Source organism: Suricata suricatta, chromosome 9 (assembly GCF_006229205.1).
Source record: "Suricata suricatta isolate VVHF042 chromosome 9, meerkat_22Aug2017_6uvM2_HiC, whole genome shotgun sequence".
Taxonomy (NCBI): domain Eukaryota; kingdom Metazoa; phylum Chordata; class Mammalia; order Carnivora; family Herpestidae; genus Suricata; species Suricata suricatta.
In genome coordinates, this window is record NC_043708.1 from 27,034,046 (window position 1) to 27,057,659 (window position 23,614).

General features: G+C 49.8%; 1 protein-coding gene across 1 annotated transcript in view; it reads left to right on the forward strand.

Annotated features, from left to right (window-relative positions):
• Positions 1 to 23,110: 23,110 nt before the first annotated feature.
• The window catches only part of ELMSAN1 (ELM2 and Myb/SANT domain containing 1), a 42,889-nt gene continuing 42,385 nt past the window's right edge, over positions 23,111 to 23,614 (forward strand). Inside the window, exon 1 of the mRNA XM_029950396.1 lies at positions 23,111 to 23,458. The gene's annotated coding sequence lies outside the window, so the exon portion shown is untranslated. The remainder of the gene's footprint in view (positions 23,459 to 23,614) is intronic.

Sequence of the window (23,614 nt, forward strand, 5' to 3'; positions counted from 1 at the left end):
CCCCCACACCACGTCCCGAACCTGACAGTAATCCCTAAGGCCTAACACTTTGCAATTTAGCCATAAAAACTGTCAGCACGCCCACGTACATATGTGAGCGTTTTCTATATAAAACTCCGAAACCCGTTTCCAGTGGACTCTGTGGCATCTCAGCTCTCTTCTGTTTTCTAAAACTGCTAGGGCTGCAGGATCGTGCTTGTGAACTTTGCTGGTGGTTCCCGCCGCCCTCGGTAGCCTCGTGGCGCAGGGGTTTTTAAAGAACAGCTGAGAAGTTTATGACATCCCTGCAAAGTAACTCAGGGCTGGCTGGCCAGGCGGGTGGCGGCCGGGCTCCCTGACTTGAAGACCGCGACTGTGGCAGCGGCGGCCGGGGCAGCGGCGGGACGGCGTTGGTGTGTGCTGGAATGTATTGTCGGTGCCGTGGGGACTCCGACATGGGATGTCTAGAGGGTGAATGGTGCAGTTCTAGCAGCAGCTTCCTGCCGGCCTGTAATTACAGCATGATTGCACAGTCAGGCATTGTTGGCGTGGATGTTTATACACAGGCTATTGTGCAAGACCTTGGTGGCAGGGAACAAAACGCAGATTTGCATTGCAAATGCCCAGGACAGATCTGGGCTTGAGCTGCAGTCACCAAGTTCTTTTTTGGCCTTTAACCTTAGCTAGGTGATTTATTTCCTTGCCTCTCCCTTAACCTCGGACAACTTGCCAAATGCCAGAGAAGTGAAGGGGACCCAGGAGGGCAGACCCCTCCACTCCCACCTTAGGCAGCCTGAAAACTATCCCGGGAACTGTACCCTTATTTGTGTCTGTAGAAAATGTGGGATGACGTCAGCAGGAAAAGGAGATGGGAGATCACTATCAGCCTCCCCAAACGGGAAAGCAGTTTGAATTAGCAAAATTGCACGGTTGCTTGGAGTGGGGCCTGGTTGCAAAGAGGACACGTCAGACATGTGTGACTGAGCTGGCGAGCTAGACTTTGAGCCTTGAAGTGTCAGCTGCAGAAACTTAGTAGGTGGGTCCTAATTCCTTTATTGTCTTCTGGGCAAAGGGAAAAGTGCTGGGGTTTTGAGACTGTGTCTGTGATGGTGTCTGGGGTGGGTGGGGCAGTACCCGCAGGGGAGTGACTCAAGTTCATTTTCTCCAGAAGAGCCCATTTCCTGAGCCCGGCCTGCAGTGCAGAGCCGGACAGGGGTCCTCATACCTCTGAGCTTCTGTGCTGCAGGAAGGGAGCCACGCCTGCAAGTGTGGAAAGAAGGCAAACAGGTTCTCCTTGAGGACCTCAGATGTGGCTAACCGTAGTAAGAGGGATTTAAAAAACAGTCAAAAAGCTTGTACAGGATACAGCCAGGGCCATTCTGCTCCTACCCCATATCTTAACCCACTCTCCCTATGGCCTAGGTGGGAGATCTCATGGGCCACCTCTTAGCCTTGCACCTTGGGAGTGCTGTGTGACCCTGTGGCACCGCCCCACCCAGGGCTGGGGCAGCTCCTCTGCTCAGAGCGGCAGGTACTGATAGTGCGGGCACACTGCAGCTTCCCCACGCCTGGCCTTCTCCCCAACCAAGTAACTGAGTTTCACCTGGAGGAAAAAATGCTGTTTTGCAGCCTTGTGCCAGCTGTGTGTCATGGGCAGAGTGACAAGTTGTCAAACCAAAACATTAGGGCACAGTCCCTGGAGGACACCTATGTGCTTCCAGAGTCTCGAGGAAAAACATATGAAATCAGGATGTTTCTAGAAAGCCGGGGATGCACAGGCACAATTGCCACAGGAGAATGAGGTTTAGAGCAAAAACACCACCATAGTAGGAGTTCCTGAGTTGCACAATCTTCTGTTCTGGGTACATTTGTGTTTTTACTGAACTTCACGGTCAGGGTTCTGGTTAAGCTGCATCACCTGATGTGGTTGCTTTAGAAAGAACCTCCTGGTGCCCAGCACTAGCCTTGAGGGGCAAAGGAGGGGAGCATTTCCTTCTGACCCCAAAGAAAAGACAGTTTTGAGTTGTAGTACTTAGTGTTAATTTAGAACCTGCAGAGACTGAAGGTGTCCAAAGGCCCTCAGGAGTGTGGGCAGGAGAACAGAGGAGAGGGACCCCTTGCAAAAGCCAAAGGAAGAAGGAAGCGGATTTCCTGGAATTGTGGCCCCACCAGGAGTTAGTTGCCTGCTCACATCTTCGGTTCAACCTGGCTAATTTTTGTGCCTAACTCAGGCCCTTCTCCTGGCTTGCCTGGTTTTGCCTCTGCCTTCACAGGGGCTTGGCCTGTAGTTGTACATGGCCCAGGGTAAGACCGGAAACGCAATCCTGACTTCCTCTCCCACCTTGTGTAAATGCTGATTTATGGCCTGAATTTGCTACCCAGTTCCCAGCCCCTGAGCAGTCCTGCTGCCTCCCTGTGCACGATTAGGAACAATTTTGAAAAAACTCTGCATTGGAACCTGACAGATTGAAAAAAAATCATTTTGTTTTAAGAGGAGAAACTGTTGGAGGTAATTAGCAAGCTCAGCAACTCTGGTGAAAACCCCAAAATGCCACTGAGAGAGGCAGAGGAAGAAGTCCCTTGCAAGAAGGTGGTCTCAGAATGAAAGCCTTTTATGCTCTCTAGGCCTGATATGTGTATTTCTGTTCATCTGCCTCCTCCCAGCTGCCTCACTCCCTACACCACAATCCAGTGTTTTGACACCACAACTAACCTCCAAAAAAGGAGGCAGAACACCCCGGGCTAAAAGAGGGCATGCCCGACTCTGAAGAAAGTGCTACAGTTTTCCAGATGCCTCGCAGTTCTGTCCTGCAAATTTGTTTTCTTCTTTAAAATGTTCCCCCCTTCATTTCTCGCACTCACTGAAGCATCTCTGTAAGGTCCTTAAACCTTTTTTTCCTCGTCTCCATGACACAGGGCCTTGCTTTACGACTTTCTGACTTTCTGTACCAAGTGCTACTTGAAATATACACAAGGCTTTGCATAAGCCTCAGATAAAAGGCTCTCTGTAACGTCATTTAAAATGCCTGGTTGCAAGGGTCACCCTTTTGCTCAGCAACCTTCAATGGCTCTGTCTGCGTGGTAAGGATCAAACTTCTAGGCTGGCAGTCAGGGCCTTCCACACAGGGGTCTGGCCTCTGCTGATCTCCTGCCCTAACCCTCTGCTCTGACCCAGTGACCCACTCTATGTGTTTGTCCAAACTGCTGGTGACAAGCATTCCTACCTCTCATGCTTCCCTGGAAGCCTGGAATGCCTTTTTCTTCTGTTCTGCTTGGCTCAGTCTTGCTTTTCCTCCAGCCCTGTTCATGTTTTCCCTCTTCAAGAACTTCCCCTGTCCCGTCCTTCGAGTTGTCCCCCAGGGACTTCAGTAACCTCCACTGGGGTCCTGGACTGAAGAAAATCTTGAAACCTGGTCTAAAGGGTTTTTAACATTTCTTCTGGGCTTCACTCATCCCCTTCATTCAGCTCCTTCAATGTGCCTTTTGTGTGGATCACCATTACCTCTTTTTAACTAAACTGGAAGTCCCTGTTTTAAATGTATTTGTATCTTCAGACCTGGTGGTCTACTCACAGCGAGTCCCAGTAAATATTTGATGATGAAGGTACAAATGGCAATGGCTATCACATATTGTCCGCGTGTGTACAGACGCACACAGCCGCACCATGCACCAAGGACCGTGGTTCCTGGTCTGTATTCTAAACATGCAGGCTTGCCTCCTCCTGCCCATTAGCCTCTCTGGCGCCTCCTGGCTTTGCACTTCATTGTTCTGTTCCATTTCCAGTACCTCTTCTTCCTGGGCGCCAGATGGTATCTGTCCAGCTTCCACACTGGCTCCTCCTTGTCCTGATTTGAGCCCCGTTGACCTGCCTGTCCCATAATGTCCTATGCCTGAGCCACAGCTCTTAGGGAAGAGCATTCATCATCTGGGTTGCCCTGTCCTTCGAAGGGAGCCAAACTGTTAGAAGGAGGTAGGGCCAACTCTCAGGCAAGACTTTTGAGGAAGGCAGAGGGGTGTTTTCTGGTTAGCTGCAGGTTTGTTTTGCGCAGAGAGGCATTGAACCTATAAAACTAGGCTAAACTATAAAATGGAGTCTCTGGGAGATCCTGGCTAAACCCTAACATTGACCTTGACTGGGAGGATTCTGTCTCCACCCAGTTCTCATGCTGTTAACCTCAACCTTGTCATATAAGTTAGATCCTTTCTTTTTGAATTGAGATATAACTCACAAACCATAAAATGTATTCTATAAAATAGATGCTTTAAACATATTGTTTTATATAAAAATAAAATCTAGTAGATTCTCACCCCCACCCCAATTTTCTATTTAAAAAGGTAATATATAAATATGGTTCAAAATTCAAAAGAGATGTTATACAGTATAAAGTAAGTCTCAAAAGTCTCTTTCACATAGACAAGAGATTGCTATACATATTATACCCACATATACAAATGCAGTAGAATTAGAGAAATAAATATCTATTTTAACCCTGAGAGAAGGAAGACCTTCTTAAGAAAGATACAAAACAGAAGTCATAAAAAAATACTGATAAATTTGATAACATGAAAATTTGAAAAAAATACATTTCCCAGTCTCTCATATTCCCCATTTTTTCAATCCTTCAGTGTCCCTGTCTTAGGCAACTATAGTTTGTTATTTTTTAGCCATGCCTCCAGATGTAACCTCTGCAGACTGAAGAAAGTGTGAATATATAAACAAATTCTGGCAAACTATACACAGGGTTCTGCATTCTGGTTTTCACTTAATATATCTTGGAGATTATTCTATAACAATGCATGTAGAGGTGCCTCATTTTCCCCAACAGCTAGTACTCCACCGTAGGAAAATGCCATCATTTAATGAACTAGTCCCCTACCGAAGAGCATTTGGGCTGCTCTCAGTCTTTTGCAGCTCCACACAATGTTGCAGTTAATACATTGAATGGACTTTAAAAATTTTTTTATGTTTATTTATTATTGAGACAGAGAGAAACAGAGCACGTGTGGGGGAGGGGCAGAGAGAAAGGGAGACACAGAATCTGAAACAGGCTCCAGGCTCTGAGCCGTTAGCGCAGAGCCCGACGTGGGGCTCGAACCCACAAACCGTGAGATCATGACCTGAGCCAACCGAAGTCGGACACTTAACTGACTGAGCCACCCAGGCGCCCCTGAATGGACTTTTAATTGAAAGCTCTTGAAGAACATACATGGGTGAAACTAGAGTTTACATAGAAAGCTATTTATGAAAAGTTATGTGTAAACCACATTTAATAAACCGATAATTTCTAGAATCTGTTGTTTCACTAAACAGTCAACTTTTAGAGCTGACTAGGACCTCAGGGACTGTTTTCATCCAGTCCCTGTTTTATAGTAACTGCAGTAACAGCGTCTCAGAGAATCCTGAAGTTAAGAACGTAAAGCTGGGAAGGGCACCTGCAATAACTCATTTTTCACTAAGGTTCGGACAGGACACGTGGCTTCTCCAAGGTCATACAGCTGTTGAATGGAAGGGTCAGGGTACAAACCCCATATTATTCCATTTCCTCTTGCCATCCTGCACGGATCATTTCGGTCATCATAATCATTAGTTCCAGCTTGTTTCTTCGTAAGCCAAGGACTCTGTCTCTTCAGTTTCCTTAAGTCAGTACACAAAGATTTAAAAAGAAGAAACTTACCAACAACAATAAACAATGGGGGAGGGGAGGTCTTTTAGAAGACAGTGGGATGCATTTTTAATAAACTTCTTGTCATTATATTGTCTGATTATAATCATAATTGATCTTAATTGCTACTAACCTGTTGAGTCCCTAAAAACTCCTAACCAGCCTCATTTGGTCAATAAGATTACTTAGAATTTTCTAAGTGCAGAAAGTGGGTTTGGTAACAGGAAGGAGAAGGAGGAATTCTCCCAGTTCCTAAGATCCCAGTTGTCTTTTGAGGGACCTAGGAGAAGGCCCAGGAATGCACTTTTCTTTGGCCTGTGACGCTAGCCCTCTATCCCTCTCTGTCCACTCTCCCCTGTCCCCTCCCCAGTCTCCCTATCGCAGGCCATTGTAAGGGGCCTGCAAAGGATCTTCCATATGAGTCCATGTCCACTTCCTTGGTGGCTTCCCAATAACATGTGTTCTAGGACAACTTAGGAGTCAACAGTTGCACTAGACATGGTGAAAGGCTCAGCATTTCCTCCACCATCTCTCCAGGGAGGCTGTACTGACCCACCCAGCTGACATTTAGGATCTAACTTTGCCCAGTTACAGAGAAGAAGAAAACCGGCCAGAGCAGTAGCAGTGGTAACCCTGCCCAATGTGGTTTATAGGGTACTTCCCCTCACATTCTTTTTTTTTTTTAATGTTTATTTTATTTTTGAGAGAGAGAGAGAGAGCACAAGCAGAGAAGACAGATACAGAATCTGAAACAGGTTCCAGGCTCTGGGCTATCATCACAGAGCCTGATGTGGGGAGAGAACCCATGAACCGTGAGATAATGACTTGAGCCAAAGTTGGACAGTTAACCAACTGAGCCACCCAGGCACCCCTACTTCACATTCTTGATTCTTTTACTCACTCATGTGACATGCATTTATTGAATCCCTACTGTGTGCTCTGTGCTAGGTACTGGGCATACGGAGATGAAGAAGATTCAGCCTCCCCCTTCAAGGTGCTCATGGTCTGTGAGAGAGACAGACATGTGCAAAAGCCAAGAGCAGTTAGTGGCACGCTGTCGATGTGAACGTGTTCAGGGGTCTGCTGGGCTCAGAGGAGGGACTGGTCACTTCTGCCAGGCCAGAGGAGAGAGGAATGTTAAGAAAGGTCCAGGGTGGCCCTGGTGCCTCGCATGGTACCTGTGCTTGGTGAATGCTGTGGAATTAATGAATGAGAAGCTTCCTGGAGGACCTGATTGTGAGTGGAGTCCTAAGAAATGAGTAGGTGTCCACTAGGTAGCAAAGAGAGTCAGGGCATTCTCGACATGGGGAGCAGCTCAGGCAAGTGCAGTAGAGGCAGGACATGGTCGGTTTGGGAATTGCAAGCAGCAGAGTGTGATGGAGCACTGATGGGACAGAGTGCTGAAAGGGGCAGGCAGGGGCCAGGTCATGCGCCAGTCGTTTGTGTCGGCTGAGAAGTTTGGACCTTAGCGTGAGGGCAGTAGGAGCCACAGAGGGCTGTGTGTGTGTGTGTGTGTGTGTGTGTGTGTGTGTGTGTGTGTGTATGTGTGAGAGAGAGAGACGGAGACAGAGACAGACAGAAAGAAAGAGAAACAGAGAGGTATCTTTGTTTTGAAAGATCATTCTGCTGTGATGTGGAAGTTTGACTGGAGATCGGGGAAGACAGGCAGTGAAGGGACCAGTGAGGAGGTCAGTGTAGTCATTGGGGCAAGATGGAGGAGTCTGAGCCAGAGCTGTGCGAGAGGGACGGGCTGGATTAGGAAGGCATCAGGGAGTTGGGTTGATAGGCTGTGAGGACCAACCAAATGTATAGAGCAAGGGAGAAGTCGAAGTATTTGCTCAGCTTTCTACTTGAGACATAAGAAGGACAGACTTTGGGGGAGAGACAACGAGACTAATTTCAGACATGGGGCATCCGAGAGAGATGTCTAGTGGACAGTTGGACATATGGGTCTGGGGCAGGAGATCCCCAAGAGAGGGCCATGGAGGATGCTGCCCTCTGTGAATCCTCACTAAGCCATCCCAAATAAACATCATTTAAGTAAAAATGATGACTTACTGTGTGGCTGCAGCTTCAACACAAATTCCAAACAAACCCGATTACTTCCCTTTAGCCCCTTTGTCTATCAGATCTTCTGGAGCAGACCTCTGGGGATCCCCAGAAGGTAGAAGGCAGCTGGAGATAGGGAAGCTGATAGCAGCTAGGAGAGCACACAGTAGGAGGTGAGGGGACCACCACTGAAGAGGCACGGTGTAAAGGAATCAGCAGTAGAGACTGAGAAGGAACCAATGGTGAGGGAGGAAGAACCCCAGGAGAGCATGGTGTCATAGAAGCTGAGGGAGGAGGGAACTTTGCATTCGAGGAAGACAGAGACCGTGACTTTGTGCACCTAGTATGGCATGTGGCACGTAGAAAGTTCTCCATTAGATATTTATTAAATTGAGTTGAAATCTATCAACTTTTGGCCACTGGGGACGTCAAGAAAGAGAAGACTGAAAAGAATGATTGACTTGGGAGTTAGGGGCTATTGCAGCTGTGCCATGGGGACTTCTCATTTGGTTTCACCTCCCTGTGAAATTGGTGGGGCAGGTGTCACCTGCTGCAGGGTTGAGGTGGCACGTGCAAGTTCTAGAACTCAGGTTTCCTGCCCCCACATCCACCTTTCCCTGAGTTGGTGGAGAAAGAAGGAGGAGTCCAAGGGAGTGGCAATGCCTTTGATTTCTGATATTAATGCCCCAAACCAGTACAACCAGGGACAGGGAGGCCTTTACATTCAGTGTTTATGGCATTTGTCCGTATTTGTGACTATTTGGCTGTAATCCTCTTGGATGTGTGGCTATTTAAATTAGACTCTTTTCACAGAGAAGAGGACAGAAGCTTGAGTGTAGGCATGACCTTGGGGGGGCCAGAGGAGCCATTGTGGACATGGTGGGGTCATCCAGGTCTTAGGACTCGGCTACATTAAGGAGAAAAAGAATAAACTGGAAGGATACGTGGTGGCTCACTGAAAGCCTAAAAAACGGATCGGGACCTGTGGGCATTTGGGTGGCTGCATGATGCTGCTGGCCTGGCATCACTGATACCAGCTTATCTGGATGCTGCTGCCCCCCCCCCAGAATGAGTTCTGAACTCTCCCTGCCACTCAGTCCACAGGCAGAACCCAGGCCACGCATCCGGTTGTCCAGCTCAGGTCACATGCCCACGTTCTCCCTGCCGGGGGCAGGGGGCACTGAAGAATGAAGCCCTGAGATTCAGCTTCCCCAGCAGCAGGTAGAACTCTGCCTGCCACCAGGATCACAGTGCCATGCCCCTGAGAGTGGGCATGGGAGGAAGAGATAGAGCAGCCCCCTTAGGCCACTGAACATATCTACATCTTGATCTTCATCTTTCTTGACATTTTTCTGACTCTTTCAGCCTTCAGCTAAACTGCAGGATTCTTACATGCTCTGCAGAACTAAGCATTTCATTAGCAATTGGATTTCTCCTCTGGAGTCTGAATGATTCCAGTGGAAAAGAGAGGTCATCCTAGCATCTGGGTCCTCCCTACACATTTGATTCCACTTGGAAAACGTCAGCGCTGCTTTGTGAGGACAGAGCCCAAGGCTTGGCTCTCGCTAGCTAACAGGCAATGACAGCTTGAATTCTGTTTCTCCTCTGGGCTTGGGCAAGACTTTCAGGGCCATGAGGTGTTTGGGAGGTCCAACCGTGCTTTTCAGACTGGAGGTTGGAGTTCTGGCTCAGGTTTGGTTTGTGGAACAATTGAGGTCCCTGTTGCCCAGGCTGTCCAAGGCAATACGACTGGGCACCTCTCCAGTTCTGAAAATGTCAACCCCGTTGAGATATTCTACCCAATATCCTGCGTGAGAGGCTGCGAGCTAAAGGAGCAAGAGCTTTGTGTGCCTGGGGCTGCGCAGTCTCCTCCTCCACACACTGGGAGGTGTTGGGTTAGGTGAGCACTGCCTCCCTTCTTATCCTCAAATCCTTTGGTTATAGCTCCTTGAAGCAAGGGCACCTTGACTGAAATCTTGGTCATTCAGTTCCAGTAGTCTTAGACAAAGGAATTAATTTTCTTTTAAAAGAAAAGAGGGGGTGCCTGAGTGGCTTAGTCATTTGAATGCCCAACTTTTTTTTTTTAATGTTTATTGATTTTTGAAGGAGAGAGAGAGAGAGACAGAGCACCAGAGGGGGAGGGGCAGAGAGAGAGAGAGAGAGAGGGAGACAGAATCTGAAGCAGGCTCCAGGCTCTGTGCTGACAGCGTGGAGCCTGCTTGGGATTCTCTCTCTCTGTCTCTCTCTCTCTCTCCCTCTTTCTCTGCCCCTTCCCTGCCCTACCTCTCAAAATAAATAAATCAACATTTAAAAATAAAAGAAAAATAAAAATGTAGTTTTGAACTTACTGGGCTCAGGCTGTGGTGACTGCCTGCCTCCTAAGGGTCTCTCCGCTGGTGCCTAGAAGTGGGAACCTGCCGCCACCACAAAGCTGGGTGTGTCTTGGTCTAGGTTCTTACAGCCTGGACTGGAGGCGATTCCTGAGGGGACCTTGGTCACCAGTGTGGGGTCAGGATGGCCCTCAGGAAGGACAAGCAGGCGTGTTCCTGGCTAGTACTCTGGCACAATTTATACTGACTTGTGCATTTTTGTCCCGATGAAATGAAGTCATGGTAAAAGCAACACTGAAATGGAAAAGAAGTCTTGAAAGACCGTGTTATTTTACTAAAACACGGCTTTGGACACGTCCGCCCTCTTAAAAACCTTTGAGAACCGCCTAGGTCCTGCAGGAGAAAGCTCACATTGCTTGGACATTGCTCCAAGTGGCACGCAAGGCCCATTTTGGAGGCCTCATCCACCCTTCCACCCCTTCTCCTACCCCCGGCCACCCCTCACGCCCTTCCCCCACGTGGCCGATTGCATTCTCTCTCTGCTGCTCAATGCATGCTTGCTCCTCTGTGCCTTGTGTGTTTTTGCTTCCTCTCCCTGGAATGTTCTCCCTGCCCTTTTCCTCCTGGCAGATGCCCACAGGATCCACCCTAAGTCACCTACGTCCCCACGGTAGGACTCTGGCATCCACCGCAGGTGTGCCTGGCTCCTCACTGGTGGGGAACTGTGCCTGGCACACAGTAGGTGTCCCATGATGGGACTTGGAAGGGCAGCCTGAGGGGATGTGAGGGAGCAGTGGGCAGGGCCAGGGCCCGGCCTGGGTCAGGTGGGCACATGTGGCTGGTGAACTGTTTGTCTATGTGGAAGCTTCCCTTTGCATGTACTGGTCAGACCATTGCCTTGCTGGCTTTGCTGTTTCTCTGAGCCGGCCAACTAGGCCCTGGTGAAGGGTGGGAAGGGGATTGAGGGGCACAAAGCATGGCATCTGGGTCCCCCTCACCCTGAGAAGGACTGTGAGGAGGCATCTGTGGTAAGGAGCTGGTTAAAGGTGCCACCCTTCTCACTGGCCCAACCCTTAATAAAAGGATCAATACCAGCTTCCCTTAGAGGATTCCTTAGTTTCCATGCCTGGCACTGTGTGCTGGCTTTGCTCAGGGAAAGAACTAGAGAAAACAAGTCAGCAGACCATGAAAGAAGACACTGAGGCTCTTTAAAATAAACGCCTTATTTAATCTGGTGACAGGACCAGCCATGGCCCTTCCTGTTATGGAGAAAGAGGAACAATTCCTCCTGACAAAGATTGCAAGGTACAGAGGGAGCCCCAACGCTGGGACTTGGGGTCTCAGTTTGTCTGAGAGACTTAGACTGCATGTGGTTCTTTTCTGCTAAGAAATTCCACAACAGTTGTCTGGGGTCCCTGTGCCGCTTAGAGAGCTCTGTGGAGAAGCATCTTCCTGCCATGGCAGATGAGGTGGACTTTCTTTCTTAAAGTTGAACCACCCTTAGGGCTGAGCCCACACATACGTGTGGCTACTTGACCAGTGATGTGTGCATGACTTCTGGTGTTCTCATGGTATGTTTCCAGAACTCACAAGCACATAGTATTTCTAAGATGTCCTTTAGGAATCCACTGAAGTGTGTTTTTGTTCTTGGCTCCTGGAAGATCCACTCAGGGAAATCTTGGGCGGTAGAGCTGGTTTGATGTCTAGGGAGGTACTGGCTTGTTTTGGAAGGGACAGCATGTGGGATTCGCCTTTGTTTCTGTCTCCACAGGGCCTGCTCCCCCTTCCTATCTGTCCCAGTTCTTTACCTCCCTACTCCCCTCTCTCTGTTCTTCTCCCTCCCTCCACAGCAGATCGATTGAGTACCTCCAACATTCAGTCCTAGGATGTGTGCTCTAACCCCAGACCCACTGGGGACTTGGGGAAAGTGGATTTTAAGAATAGAACTTGATTGGTAGACTTGAGACATATTGTCAGGAAAACTACCTTGGAAAATAGGCAACCCAGGTAACTCACACACAATAATATATTTTAAAATGTAGAACTTGAAGCCATTAAAAAATGTCAATTTCCTTTTACCTATCAGTATTACTCTTGGGAATTAATTCTAAGGAAATAATTCTAAAGAGGAAAAGAGCTATCTGCATAAAGATATTTATAGCAATATTGTTTAAAATAGTAAAAAACTATGAACAGCCTAAATCTTTCACATGGCTATGTAATCCATGAATTCATGATACACAGATCCAGTGGAATATTGTGCCATTGTTAAATTAATGTTAAGATGGTATTAATTCACAAAAATATTGATGAATTTTGGTGAAAAATGGTTTCTGTTTTAGCAGGCAAAATTGCACATATACCTGAGTGGGGAAAAACTGATTACACTGGTTATGGTATAAATTGGCATAAGGTAAATACTGGATTTAGGCAGGTGAAGTGGTTATGAATAGAATATTTGTGTGTTTGCAATTGTTTTAGGAATATATGTAATTTATATACCTTAAAAAAAAAAAGACCTTAAGGGGCACCTGGTGACTCAGTTGGTTAAGTGTCCAACTTCAGCTCAGGTCATTATCTCATAGTCTGTGGGTTTGAGCCCCGTTTCGGGCTCTGTGCTGACAGCTCAGAGCCTGGAGCCTGCTTCAGATTCTGTCTCCTCCTCTCTCTGCCCCTCCCATGCTCATGCTCTGTCTCTCTCTGTCTCTCAACAATAAATAAACATTAACATTTTTTCTTAAAAATATCTTTAAAAGAAAAAAAGACCTTAAGATATCAAAGACTTTGGATATGGGTGGGAAGACCAGGGGGAAGAACCTCCAAGCCTCGCCTCTGTTACTACTAGGAAGACAGAGCTGCTGTGTCTTATCAGCCACCTGCACTGCAGGGGCTGGAGAATTCAGATTGGCTGAGTCTTGTAGTAATGGCCTCAAGGCTGGCTGATGGTGTAACTGCGGGGCTCCCAGCATGGACTCCGCCTGATGCAGGTGACCGCCAACTGGCCTCAGAGCCCCAGATGATTCTTCACACCTGGTTTTCCAGGGAACCAGCCCCACGAATACATGTGGCCCTGAGGCCTGGCTCTGAGCCACCCAGTCGCCTCCCTCTGGTCTCAGCCACAGAGGGAGGCGGCCTATTCTCTCTCTTCTGCAGGTCCCGCAGGCAGCAGGGAGGGTGTGCTTTGCACACTGACCTCCTGCAGCCCTGCCCCTCCCAGGTAGAGCCCTAGTGAGTTAGTGTCTTAGGTGTTTACAGTATTGCACTATTTATTACAGTACTGAAGCTCTGAGTTGCCCTTTATTGCTAGCCTCAGAAAGCCCCCCACATTTATCCAGTCTCCCTCTGGTTTAGCAATCAGGGCCCTCTGAACCCCCATCTTGCCATGAGCTCTGCTGGGACTTGCAGCGACAGGTGTGGCCTTGTGGCTGAGCAGCTGACCTTCTGACCACCTTCTCATATCACTGGCATCTCAGAACCTTGGGACTCCTCTGCTCCCCCTTGGTTTTGCCTGTGTGTGTGTGTGTGTGTGTGTTTGTGTAGCCATTTATTCTCAGTGGGGAACTTTCTTGACATGTGGAGTGTCTATCTGGAGGGTCCACGATCCCCTTTTCCTGAGGCCAGTGTGGTTCAGGGCAGGAAATGGACACTCCTCAGTGTTGTTTGGAGTCCAGAGGTGTGTGTGGGGGGGGGTGGGGGAGCTGGAGGGCCCTGGGCAGACCTTGTGCGGGCAGGTTGGAGCCTGCTAAAACAGAAGCCACGGTAGCAGCTCACGTGTGGAGAGATGTCCAGGCCCTGCTGGAGCCCTGGTTGTTTATCTCAAGCACCTAAAGCCAAATTCCAGAACTGTCAAAGATTTGGAGTTTTTTTGTTCTGAGATCAGACTGAGGTGGAGCCTTGTGGCTAGAGGTTTGTCAGGGTCAGAGAGAGATTGGAAAGCCCAGGGCTCACCTGGACACTCATGAAGGGTGCTGAGGCCAGTTTCCAGGCTTCCACCATGTGTTTGGAGGCGAGAGGGTGGAGAATGTCCATGTGCTTCCCTAGAATATTAGGTACATTCCTAAATGCCATGGACCCATCTCCACCACCTACAGTGACCTTGAGACTGCTCCAATGGGGTCATTGTTGCTGGAATGCGTATCAACTACCACAGAATCTAAGTAACAAGCTGTCTTCCTGAGCCCAGGACCCAGCAAGAACTGCTCGTCTCAGTTCCCTAATTTAGAGACCACGTGTGTGCCCCAGGGTTGTCAGCAGCTAGATTTCTTGAAGCTTGAAACACATTTCCATAGAAACAATGCTATAAATGGTGGCTGGGTTCCTAGGCTAGCCCACAAAGAGCCCTGGTGTCACCTCTGGAGTTGCTGAAATAAGGTATTAGTAAAATTGAGAGTGAAAACGCAGCACTAAGAGCTAGCACCCAGGACGTTAGAGGTTAAATGGTGTGGGTTTATTTGTGTGATTTTGTTTCTTTAGCGAGAGGTGTCTTTCAGAGCCCTCCCAGTAAGGGAAGCTCTGGGGCAGGCCCCCTGCCCCTTTCCCTCCCAGTTTCAATCCCTTTTTCTTTCCTCATCAAGCTGGGAACCTGGGCCTGCCTGCTTCCTGGGAGCTGGGCTCTGGGGTATTTTTATGGTGACTAAATCCTGTTCCGTGGCCCTTACCTCATCAATATCATCATTGTTGTTGTCATTGTAATTTAAACCATCTTGATCAAGTTAGAATAAACATTACACCTTAGCAATTTATGTTGTTCAGAATCCTCTTCTGATTGCTCCTAATGTTCCTGGGGATGTTTTAACATAGTTTGTGAGTCCACCTTTCCTATTTCTTTAAGCTGGTTTTGTCACCGTAGCATGAGTTCATCAAATGGCTTCATCAGATTGTTTCCAGGTGCCAGCCCTTTTCAGGTTTCCTTCTGTTACCATACCATAATGTGAATGGATTTCAGTTTTTGGGGGTCTATATACAGGTGCAATGAGCCTCTTTTGTAAAAACTCCTTTGTGATGGTATTTTAAATTATATTCATGGAATCTGGTCTCCCAACCATAATTACCTGAGCCAGGTCTTCAACTCTTGCAAACCAATGCCAAATCACATTCTAGAAAGATCTGAACAGCTTATACTGGTACAGCAATGTCTGTGCAGCTGTTTCAGGATGGCCCTGCCATCAGCAGCTTTCTTGTTTCACTTATTTATTTGTTTGCACGTGGACTCTAGGCCATGATGGGTCCTTAGTAGTGTTCTAATTTGCATATCTCAAATTGCTGCTGAGATCTGTACATTCTTCCTCCTGATGACTTACTGTTTGTATTTCCTCCTGTGTCAACCTGTATTCATCTCCTGTAACTGCGGAGGCTCCCCACCTTCTTCTGTCTCCTTAAATCACTTTCTTATTAGGAGATGCAAAACCCGGCCTTCCTTACTCATTCACTCCCTCCTGAGTGGAGCTCCACCCCTGGCCTGGGCTAACCCGTCTGCACCCCTGCCTGGCTCACCTCCCTTGCTGACTGGGACTGAGGCTCTGGGTGCAGACGGGGGGGGGGGGGGGGGGGGGGGGGGGGGGGGGGGGGGGGGGGGGGGGGGGGGGGGGGGGGGAGGAAGGAGAAGAAAAGACACTAGGGGCCCAGTGATGGAAGCCAGAGGTGGGGGGTAGGTGTGAGACAGGGGCCTGCCTGAGTGGTTCCAAAATAGGTTCATACAGTGGCCTCTTTGGAGGGGGCTGCTGGGGAGATTCCAGGAGGAGCCACAAAGGCTGTTAGGGCTGGAGAGGACATTGGAGTTCATCTGATATAAGGGTCACCACTCAAAGGTCTGTAGGGAACAGGTACATTCTCAATAGGAGAGGCTGGCTGGGTGTAAGAAAACAGCACAAGTGAGATGGTAAGTGGCCAGGGAAGGGGTGGAGAGTCAGGGTGTGAGAGTCCCACCAAGAGCTGCTCCTGCTGTGGTGTTGCTTTCTCATAACATCATTCGCCTCGTGTAGCTACTCTGCTCCGCCTCCAAGAAGGAGGGTTCAATGTGGACAGTGTGCCAGTCTTTCTCACGACAAACCAGGAATCCTGATTTTTCGGTTAAATCCCCTCTAATTAGAAAAAATGTGGATAGTAAATGCAATTCACTTCAGATCAAGCACATTATTATATGGGTCAAATGAAATATATCTGGGTGTGAGGATGGATTGTGAGCCTCCAGTCTGTTACTCCTCACTATTCAGCTTCCTTACTGGGAAAACAGAAGCCCAGAGACGTATGCTCATGTAGCGGAGAGAAGGGCTCAGAGTCCAGTGATTTGAATTCCAACTGTATGACCTTGGAAGAGCTGTTTAACCTTTCTGAACCTCAGCTTCCTTATCTGTATAATGGGGACAATGGCTTACTCTCTGGGTGTTGGGTGGATCTAGTGGGCTCACATCACGTCAAGCATTTAGTAGATTTTCAATAAACATGTTGCTGCATGGAGTCATCCAGAAAACTAGAGGAAGAACCAGGCATAGAACTTTGCCCTCCTGACTCACAGTCCAGAGCTTGTTCCATATCACATTGGCTTATTACATCCATGCCAGTTTCTGGAGGTGTCTGGAATAGGGGTCCTTTTGATCCCTGGGAAATTGCAAGTGGCTTTTGAAAGCTTGATTGCCCAACAGCTACTGAGCTCAGGTACTGGGGGTCTCTCAGTTCTGTGGACTTCACCTTGCAGGCTCCAGAACCCAGGAGACTGAGCCTCAGTAGTAGTAGTAGTAGTTGTGGTAGTAATAATAACAGTAATAGTAGTAGTGGTCGTAGTATTGAACCTAAGAAGCCAGTAGTTAGAAGAGGCACCATTATTTTATGTACAACTAAGAATGAGAAAATGTTGCTGAATAAATCATGACATGCTATCACTTATCAGACGCATCCTGATTTCAGAGATGTTAAATGTGCATTTGGAATGTGGAAGAAATAGTAATAAAAGTCGTAATGATGATGTTACATTTTATTGCTTACCTCAAATTTTCACATGTATTATTTTTATTGCATTGATCCACAGGCATTTCCTGGGCACCCACCATGTGGAGGCACTGTGTCGGTGCCAGGGATCTAAGGTGATGAAGATCTAGGCTGTGCTCTGATCCTAGGAGGGAGGTGGCTCAGTAAGGAGCACCGTGTGTAGAACGATGCATCAGGATGAAGGAAAGATGAACTAGGCGATGCCATGGGAGTTTCGGGGAGAGAGTGGCGCCCCTGATCCTCAGGAGCAGAGACAGAGACAGTTAAGGGTACTTGGGATTGACTTAGGACGTGCTCAGGAGGAGGGGAGTGAAGGAAGCAGGCTAAGGCTGGGGAGGAAGCTACGCAAGGAAGGATGTGTTACAGCTGGTCTAGCTTCAGCCAGACCCCCCGGGGATCCCAGAAGTATGAATTGCATAGGCACAGAATTGGTCTCACTTTGAGGCAAGGGGGTTGACCTTTTGGACCCATTCCCCTGCCCCCCACCCCCCAGTCAATCATTAGCTGCAGTACTCTCTGAGAGCAAAGGCTCCCTTTGAAAAGAGGGTGGCTGTGAGTCCTTAGCAGCCAACACAGGCTTGATAAAGGAGATCTGGGAGGGCTCCAGCACTTTCCATGCCAGTGGCCTTCCTCTGCTTGGAGGGGTCAAGGAAGGCTTCCCAGAAGAGCTGCCATTAAGCTCAGGTCTAATGGGAGACTCGGGTGTGGGTTTACCTGTGGATGAAGGTGGGGGGAGGAGGAGCATGTGCGGGCAAGCCGGCATCTTGGAGCGGGTTGTTTGGCTGTGTGGCCCTGGGGCTGGGAAGTAGGGCAGAACTGGATCGTGCCTGAAGTGTGCACTTAACAGTTTGGCTAACGGTCTCAGCTTTTTGCAGTAGGATGCTGGGAACTATTGGAAAGGGATGTGATCACTCTGATGGCAGTGTGGATGGTAAGTGTGCAAGACTAGAAGCGAGGAGATCCATCAGGAGATGAGGGAAGATGATAGCCAACACTTATAAAAGACCTAATATGTACCAGATACTGTTAAGCTCTTATCTCCATTTAGCAGATGGAAAAACCACGTGGTTAAGTAACTTGCTGAAAGTCATCAAGCTCATGTGAGCCAAGATTTGGATTCAGGCCTCAGCTCTTAAACCTGTATACTCCCATGAACATGAATTTGGGATTCTAGTCCATGATGTATCAGTATTTGTTTTCACTTAAAAAGAATGCTCTAAAGCATGCCCCGTCGCATGCACTAGACCTTGTGGGTCCCATTCCTCCTGGCCCACTGCCACCGGGTGGGGAGGCTGAGCTCCAGAGAGCTGTCAGTGATGAAGTCTGTGTGGGGCTGGCCCTGCAGAAGGCACGGCACTGTGCTGAGAGCCTGGGCTCTGTGAAGAAAGGCTGTTTCTGTCCCCGTGGCCCTGCTGGCCTGCCCTCCCTGGCAGCCACACCTGTTTTGTCCTTCTCCCTGCACCCAGCCAGACGGCTCTCCCAGAGTGACAGCAGCAACTGGGGACATCTGCAGAAGCTCTCTCTTAGGCCTGACAAAGATTCTCAGAACCTGGCCCAGGCCCGCAAGAGAGGGAGGTGGAGACCAGGGTAGGTGGGAGGGCCAGAGGCTGCAGACAGCTTCGGGCTGGTGTGGCCCTGCCCCAGAACAGGTGAAATAAATGTGAACTGAGGAGGACGGTCCCCTGGGTTTTCAAGGGTAAATGAGAAGACGGTGCAGGGACTTAGCACATGGTGGCTTCACTTAATGGCTGGGTGGTTTTGAGCTCCCTGCCTCCTCAGAAAGGACAAAAGATGGAGGAGAAGCCATGGCCGTCACAAAAGTGTCCCTATTCAGGCTGGGTGGGCGGCACTGTGGACGAAGTTTGGTGGGAAGGACACAAAGAGGGACTGGGAGAGAAGCCTTGGAAGGACACCCGGATGGAACTCCGTGTCGCTGTTGGAAAGCATCCAGGCAGAGCCCAGCAGAGGGTCACCCTGAGGCCGACAGGTGTGGATCCAGGGGTCTCTTCAGGGGGAAAAAAATCTTGCCTGAACTAGGTTCTTGAAAGGAAGAAGCTAGTTTTAGAAGGGGACATAGGCCAAAACAGTAAAAATAATAACAGTTGTAACCCCTTGTGCGTACATAGCATGATACGGTCATAAAGCAGTTTTTTGCCCCTGTGATTCTCCCAAGCCCCGAGGAGGTGGGCATTCTTTCATTGTCGATGTAACAAAATTCAGTATATCTGTTATTGGCCAAAAAAAGTGAGGCTCAGAGAAGGTGTCAGTTTTCCTAAGATCACACAGGGTGTTAGCTTTAGTTAGGCAGGAGCCCAACTCTCTCCTGGTTCACTGTTTTTTTCCACAACCTCTCTTTCTTCTTTTAAAAGTTTATTTACTTATTTTGAGAGAGAGTGAGAGAGAGGCATGGAGAGAGAGAGAGTAGAGAGAGAGAGTTCCAAGCAGGCCCTGCACTGTTAGCGTGAAGTCCAATGTGGGGCTTGAAGCCACGAACCATGAGCTCATGACCTGAGCCGAAGTCAAGAGTCAGATGCTTTACCGACTGAGACACACAGGTGCTCCAACAACCTCTCTCTTCTGTTGCAACTGTAGGTAATGAGGTCTTAGTGGTAGTACCTTTACTCTGCAAAGGGAAAAGACAACAAGACATAAGGAACCCAGCATTGTGGATTTGAGATTTCCCCAACTGTATTCATACCCTCAGCCCCCCACACTCTAGTAAAGATTGCTTATTCATTTAAACACACCATGTGTGCTGGCCTCCATGGAAAGATCCTGACAGAGAAGGGACAATGGGAAAAGGACAGGAATGCAGGCCTGGGGCTTGGGGAGAAAACCCCTTTTTAAATAGTGATTGATGGCAGCAGAAAGTTAATGGAGGTAGGTAGGTGGGTACGGAGGACCTGGCTTCCTTGGAAGTTTTAATTTTTTTCTCTTAGTGATACCTTTATTAGAATATAATTCATATACCACAAAATTTACCTTTGGGGCAAAAAAGTTTTTAAAGTTTATTTATTTTGAGAGAAACAGAGGCAGGGTGAGTTGGGGAGGGGCAGAGAGAGAGAGGGAGAGAGAGAGAATCCCAAGTTGGCTCTGCGCTGCCAGCGGCATGGAGCCTGATGCAGGGCTTGAACCCACAAAAGTGTGAGATCACGACGTGAGCTGACATCAAGAGCTGGATGCTCAACCGACTGAACCTCCCAGGTGCCCCCACCGTTGGAAGCTTTTTAATGGCCTTGGGTTGTCCCAGAAATGGACATTGCTGCTGGCCACTCAGGGCAGTGGTGGATCGCCCACGCTGAGCTGAGTCCAGAGAGCTGTTGCAGCCCCAGGAAGCCTCTGCTCTCTCGGGGACCCAGAGTTTGGTATCCTGTCAAGGGTGCTTTGTTTCCTGGAGTGTCTTTCAGCAGACACCCTCCCTGGGAACTGGAGCTCTGTGTTCCTCTCTTCCCTGCAGTGCTTATAAAGGTCGATGGTGGGGGAAGGCCCGCTCCATGGGGAAGGTCCTGGAACACCTTTTTTTTTTTTTTTCTTCTCCGAAGGGCATCCTTCTTGGCTGCCCCCGAGGTTAGAGCTTCTGAAACCAAAACTTTCACTTCACATGTCAGTGATTCTGCACTGTCATATCTGCAGCAAAACTGACCTCCAGGGCTTTCTCAGAAGAGCTGCAGCTGGCTGTGCACACCTCACCTGCCTGCCTGTGGGAGGCAGACTTCTCCTACCAGGCAGGGGCCATCTGAGACAGCCCTGAGCCCTCCTCCCCTGCAAGCACACGTGCCCCTTTCCTTCCTCTCTTCTTTCTGAAGTAGCCCACATTTGTTAGTTTAGCTGTGGTTGAAAGGATGTGCTGTTCCAGGATGAGCAGGACCCCTTCAGGTCACTGACTTTTGTTTCTCATGCCCCCGGCCACCTTCCCCTCCTCCTGCTGCTGCTTCCTGGGCCAGGCCCAGCAGCCTGGCGGCGTGGGACAGGGAGGAAGTCCTGGCGGGACAAGGTTGAGTGGGCAGTGCCCTCTGGAGGGGCTCCCACTTATTCCCTGGAGGCTGGGCCCTGGCTCCATGGTGGCACACTCTTCTAGGAATGTGTTCCCCAGCTGGGTTTTCTGGTTGGTTGGGAACATCCCTGGGCTGGTCTGCACTGGCTCTCAGGGGCTGGCACAAGGCTGGCTTGAAGCCAGTCTAAGGGGTTAGGCCCTAGGAGGAGGGACAGGATGGCCACGGGCCTGCAGAGGAAACCTGGCAGCAGTGGGCATTGGATGCCAAGTGGCTTTGTGTTTGCTTCCCTTACTTGGATGAGGTATCAGTGGGAAAAAAGAAATTAGACAAATGGAAAAAACAAGAAGGCTTTACACTGAGCTTCTGCCAAGAGTCCTGAAAGTCTAGGCTCTGCTTAGGGGCCTGCATACCTGAGCACCCCAGCCCCTCAACTGCTCACTGTCTTCCTCTTGCGGAGATGGGAAGAGGAACAGAGAAGTGACAGATAATTGCCCCGTGATCTTGTGCAAGTCACTTAACTTATCAGAACCTCAGAGGGAGAAAACCCTCACACACGTAAAACAAGAAGGCTAAAAGCCCGCACACACACGCCTAAGTAGGCTGTATGTGGGGACGGGCTTTGAGAATGGTCAGGAACAGTACTGTCAGAGCAGATGCTAAATCTGAGGGCCTGGGCTTTTCTTTGTTGGAGGTGGTTTCTCTGGCTCCTCCATTCACTTTTTACAATCACAGAATCATGGGTTTTAAACTGGAAGGGATTTTAAGAGGTCATCTGGTGTAATTATCTTTATTTTGAAGGTAAGTCTGTTTTAAGTTGTCACTATTTTGACATATCTGTCCTATACCATGGCACACGAACAAGCCCTTTTCCTCCTGCCCTGGCTCCAGCTGCACACAGGTGCTCCAGCCAGCAAAGGTGTGGGATAGGAAGACAGGAGAGCTCCTTAGGATGGGTGCGGGGAGGTCTCTGTCACCTGCTTTCCAGGGGCAAAGGCCCTTGCCCTGCAGGCTCAGAGAGTGTGTGAGTCCAGTTCTGCTGCCTCTCCCCTTCCCCCTGAGAGAGCAAGAGATGCACTTGCTTCTCAGGACAGGTTACAGGGGAAACCAGCAGCCAGAACAGAGTGTATTCTTCTGTGTTTTTTCCTCCAAAGGCAAACTTCCTTCTGACCCATTTCTTTGGGAAAAACAAAACCCAAAAACAAATGGAAAGAATCTCCCCAGCAGCAGAAATTGTTTCTCATCTATGGGGTGAGGGCCCTGACAGTTAGCAGGGAAGGAAGGGGAAATGTGGGCATGCGGTGAAAAGCCGCCCAGCTGTGCCCTCAGTCGCCAGAATTAAACCCAGGAGCTTTTCATCACCTAAGCAAGTGGTGTTTTATGGGGGGGGGGGGGTGTCAGTTTCTCAATAACCGTTTATACCGCCAGGATGCTGGTGAGCTAAAAGCGAAACTTGGGGAAACTTAATTGAAGTGCCTGGGAGAGGGCCATGCATGATTTACCGTATCCAAACCCAGAGTTTTCTTTGTGGAAGAAAGCGACTTGTGTCCTCCCCAACATCACATACACACTTTCCTGGCAGGCCCGATGGGTTTCCAAGCATTTCGTCACCGTCTCCTTCTGACCTTGGTGTGAAAGGAACCAGCCGCATGGGCTGTTGGTTCCAGCAAAGCCATCGGGGGCGCGGGCTTGGGCTGAGGGAGGAGGGCGACCCACTCGGGAGTGGAGGTGAGGTCTGCTGGAAATCCCCAGCCCGGACAGCCGCCCGAGGTTTAAAGACGCCTTCTCTGGCCTTATTTGGTCGCAGGAAGTAGGCGGCGCCAGGCCTGCTGGCTGCGAGGCCGACCCGAGACAGTTGTGCTGATGAAGTGGTGGAGCTGGTTCCTGCTCGCCGCCGTGCCGCGCGCGCCGGCCAGCCTCTGGGCGCTCCGCGCTCCCAGCTCGGAGTTGTGCAATCCTTTGTAGCACGCCAGAGTCCTCCTCCTTCGCTGTTGCCTCTCGCTCGCGCTCGCGCTCTCTCTCTCTCTCTCTCTCTCTCTCGCTCTCTCTCTCTCTCTCTCTCTCTCTCCCCCCCCCTCTTTTTTTTTTTTTCCAAGCTGTGAGCTCAACCGATGAGTCAGAGCAGTGCAATCCTGACACTGCATCGCAGGACTGGGGGTGACACGGAGGGAGGGAGAGCGATCGCGAGGCAGACACCGCGGGAGCGGGGTGCGCCGAGGTTCCTGCGACGTGAGCGAGGGGTGACAGCCCGCGCGTCCCGCCCGGGCCCTGCCAGCAAACTTCCCAGCCTTGGGAGGCGCTGGCTGGCGGAAGCCCTGCGAGCGCCGCGGGGAGGCGGCGGCGCCTGTTTGTTTTTAAAATCCGGGAGTGCGTGCAGGCGGCTGGAGCCTGGGAGGCGACCGAAGGCGGCGGCCCGCGGCGGAAGGGGAACAGCCGATGCTGGAGCCCGGGCAAGAGCCGGGTAAGTGGGGTGCTCGGCTGGCGGCCGAGGCCTGCACGCGGCGACGAGCAGCTCGCCCTGGCCGCGGCGGCCCAGGGACCCGCGCAGGCGGTGGCGGCGGGGCGCGCGGGCTGCAGCTCTGCAGGCGTGGCCGGGAGCGGGGGCGCGGGACTGCGG